Source organism: Trachypithecus francoisi, unplaced genomic scaffold (assembly GCF_009764315.1).
Source record: "Trachypithecus francoisi isolate TF-2019V2 unplaced genomic scaffold, Tfra_2.0 Contig00215, whole genome shotgun sequence".
In the NCBI taxonomy this organism is placed as follows: Eukaryota; Metazoa; Chordata; class Mammalia; order Primates; family Cercopithecidae; genus Trachypithecus; species Trachypithecus francoisi.
This window is the reverse complement of record NW_022680509.1, coordinates 38962-43450: the sequence shown is the minus strand read 5'-3', so window position 1 is coordinate 43450 and position 4489 is coordinate 38962. Positions and strand designations below refer to the sequence as shown.

Here is a 4489-nt window from a genome sequence, read left to right as displayed (position 1 = left end):
AACAAGTGAATCAGGCCCGGGCGGACCCTGGGAAGACTGGAGCCGAAGGGGCTTTTCTGATCACCTGTCTTCATGTAGTGAAATGTTAGATGACTCCTATAGAATACTCAAGGTCACAAAGCTTGTGGCGTGGAAGTGCCAAGCTGAAAATCCACATGCTCTGACTCTCCCCAGGACAATTCCCACATCCCTGATCAGCCTGAACACAAGAGAACCGGGGCCATTGCTGTAAACTTGTCCTGGATTGAGGTCATAGGGCCTCCCAGCCCTGGCCCACACGGATGTTGCTGGTAAAGGGGCCAGCCTGATCCCAGAAGGAGACGTCAGGCCAGTTGCAGTTGTCTTTCATAAACCTTTTATGATTTCTAAGTCTAAGTATGATCTCAAAGACATTGCTCGAAACCAGGGGTGCCCCGAGATATGAGTAACTAGGGCATAGCTAAGGCCGTAAGACTCAGAGAGAAGTCAGTGTCCCTGGTGGGGTGTGGGTGTTGTATATAAAAAGAAGTAATTGATTATGATTTTTCCTTTTCTTCCTAATTCTCCCACCATATTGGAGAAGAATAAGATGTGGACATGGCAACTTTGAAGTGTGTAGGAAGCAATGACTCATTAATTCTATTTCTAAAAATGCACACAAGGAAATTGCTATGAATGAACTCAAGGGGGTTTACCATTTGTATACTGATACCACCCACTGGCTGGCACTGAAGATGTGGCATCCAGTCCACTTTACCACCAGTGTTTAAGGAAACCATCTCCGTTAAGCATATTTGATCTAAGTGTGCATATGCATATGAGTGCCACGGGCTGGGCCATTATTATCTTGACGAGAAATGATGACGTAAAAATCAAGCTTAGTTGGATTACGCTGAGGCCAGGCCCAGGTAACAATTGTGAGACAAGAAGTTTGGATTTCTTAGTTTCCTTCTATGGAGATTTTATTTCGGGATTCTGGCAATGACATAATTCTGTGAAACTTGTTGTGCACACTTCTATCTGTGTGCTTCTAAGTAAACTATAAATTCTGATTCTTTAAGTGTTTAAGTTTCCTATAGTTCCCAATTTTCTTGGATATTTGGCACTAAGACCCTTGCTCTCTTTCTCTCACTGGATGATTTAGTAAGCCCTTTCTGGTGCTATTCTATTGAGTGGAAGAGAGAGGCTGCCTTTGCTGACTGAAAAATTCCATATAGATCATTGAACTAGTGAAGACTGAGCTCTACAATAATTAGAATTATTCATTCAGACAACGTGAATATCATGATAGGGTTTTCTCAATAACTGGCTGACACATGTGATGAAATTCTCATGAGAAAATCCTTACTTTTTACCTAGGATTGATTTTTTTGAGGGTTGAGAAATATAACACATTGCAATTTTCCTCAATGCATTATAGTCATTGACGTCTAAATACAGACAAAATTTTCTGTAATATTAGTATAGTATTCTACCAGTGCTAGGATATGTTTTGATCACTGACGTATCTTTATGACTGAAGTACCCTTGCAATTGGGGTAAAAATGTGAGTTACAATAATATGTGTTTTCCCATGAAACTTGAAATTGGATAAATTGACGAGCAATCTGGTACCTGACTTTCCTCTCCCGAGTACGTTTGGCTTCATTTCTGTTACGATGAAAGTGTGTGCTGTGAATGATGTCAATGATAAATAGGACCTTTATGGACACTCATATGAATGACAACAAGGGCCATTCCTTCAGGCAACATGATTACCCTTGTGTACTCTTCTTCTCAATGAGTGACGAGCATACTTGATGGGATCTACAAGAGGGAAACTTGGTTTTTTACTAAAATTGCACGGATATCATGTTGACAAGATTTGTGATTATTGGTATCATCTCTAAGAGGTGATATTCATTTGGTCTAAATATAGAAGTTAGCCTATTAACATCTAATTATATGTTTATAAATTAGACTATGGCATAAAGACTATGGCATTATGGCAACATGTTCTAATTCTAATATATACATATCCCATCATTTATTAAATTAGATACAATGATGAGTAGTATATCTTTTTCTGTGGTGTGACCGTAGCTCACTGTAGCCTTGAACTCCTGGGCTCAAGCAATTCTCCCACCTCATCCTCCTGAGTCTCCGGAACTACAGGCATGTGCCAATACGCCTGGTTAATTTTTGAATTTTTTGGTAGAGATTGGGTCTCACTATGTTTCCTAGACTGATCTCCAACTCCTGGCCTCAAGTGATCCTCCTGCCTTGGCTTCACAAAATGCTAGGATTACAGGCATGAGCCACTGCTCCCTGCCAGTAGCATTTCTTTTACTTTTTTTTAACAATGCAAATGATTTTTTTTTTTTTTTTAGACGGAGTCTTGCTCTGTCACCAGGCTGGAATGCAGTGGCACGGTCTAGGCTCACTGCAACCTCCACCTCCCAGGTTCAAGCGATTCTCCTGCCTCAGACTCCCAAGTAGCTGGGATTATAGGCACGCACCACCACACCCAGCTAATTTTTGTATTTTTAGTAGAGACGGGGTTTCACCTTGTTGACCAGGATGGTCTTGATCTCCTGACCTCATGATCCGCCTGCCTCAGCCTCCCAAAGTGCTGGGATTACAGGCGTGAGCCTCCACGCCTGAGTGCAAATGATTTTTTTATTTCAGTAGTTTTTTGGGTACAGGTGGTTTTGGATTAAACAGGTAAGTTCTTTAGTGGTAATTTCTGAGATTTTAGTGCACCCTTACCTGAGCAGTGTGCACTGTACCTAATATGTAGTCTTTTATCCCTCACCCCTCTCCCAACCTTCCCCTTAGAGTCCCCAAAGTCCATTAGATAACTCTCATGCCTTTGCACCCTCATAGCTTAGCTCCCACTTATAAATGAAAATATATGATATTTGGTTTTCCATTCCTGAGTTACTTCACTTAGAATAATGGTTTCCAGCTCCATCCAGATTCTTGCCACAGACATTATTTCATTCTTTTTTATGGCTGAGTAATATTCCACAGTGTATATATACCACATTTTCTTTATGTACTTGTTGGTCTGTGGGCACTTAGGTTGGTTCCATATCTTTGCAATTGTGAATTGTGCTGCTATAAATATGCGGGTGCATGTGTCTTTTTTAATAAAATGATTTCTTTTCCTTTGGGTAGATACCCAGTAGTGGGATTGCTGGATTAAATAGTAGTTTTACTTTTGGTTCCTTAAGGATTACCAATAACATTTCTTTACACCAACAACAAACTATCTAAAAAAGAAATTAAGAAATCAATCCCATTCATAATTTTATCAAAAAAAGTTGTAAATTTAACCAAGAAGATGAAAGATCTGTATACTGAAAACTATAAAACATTGATGAAAGAAATTATAGCTGACTCAAATAAATGGGTCCATGAATTGGAATAATTAATATTGGTAAAATTAATGGACCCATTTGTGTATACATTTATAAATGTATATTTGTGTATACATTTATAAATGTATATTTGTGTATACATTTATACATGTATAAAATGGGAATTAGTCTACCTGGGGTGCATATAGAAGACTGGGTAAATAAATTACACAAGCAAACCAGGGTTGAAACTCCATTACTGGTTTGAAAAATTTTAAATATTATATTAGAGATGCACATACACCTAATCAGAATGACAGGAAATAGACCAAGACATTAATTCTCTCACAACTCTGAGATAACTCTGTTGATGATTTTTCCTAAGTAACTTCTCTGTTTTCCAAAGTATCCACCGTATGCATGATTTCCTTCTGTAATTGCAAAACAATTAAATACAAATGAAGATGAAGGCAACAAGACCTCTTAAATCCCCAAAGCTTAGACATAGGCTAAAAATCCAGGAGAAGATCCTGGCGTGAATGAATGGCGCCTATGGCCCTATGGCACAAAATCAACCTGCTCACTTCTTCCAGCAGATGCATATTCTTGGCTCTAAATTGAGGAGTTGGCCTAGACGGTCACCAAGATCCTTGACAACAGTTGCCAGTGTTGCTTAACTTTGACAGCAGGTGTGCACAGAAGAACCTCGCCCTGCCTAATAACATTGAATTCACCTATTAAATCCCCTTCATAAATGCTTTTCTTTATTATCAATCACACCTTTCCTGCTCAAAAGCCTTTATTGTCTCCTAGCTAAAGGATTATGAAAACTGGAGAGAGAGCACATGACGCACACTTCCGGGTGCATTTCTAGCACAGAGCCCGGCTCAGAACAAGTGAACTATCAATACTGGTTGAATGGATCAATCAATCAAACGAGCAGGCAAGCACTGAAATTACTTCTATCCTTAAATTTTTCCCATTCTTAGCCAACCTCATTTCGTGAATACTTTGCAGACAGGAAAAGTATTAGTTCTCTTTCCTCAGCTTGAGACTCTTACTTAAAGTCTTCTTGTCTTTCCTAAAATCTGAAGCCGTGATGTGAAACAGAAATATTTGCATGTAGGGAGAATCAGGGAGAACATGCTAAAGATTCGCTAGGGAAACTG

At 39.3% G+C, this 4489-nt stretch overlaps 1 pseudogene; it reads left to right on the top strand.

The window, feature by feature from the left end:
* Positions 1-812: 812 nt before the first annotated feature.
* On the top strand, positions 813-880 carry LOC117078856 (annotated as a pseudogene).
* The last annotated feature ends 3609 nt before the right edge of the window (positions 881-4489 follow it).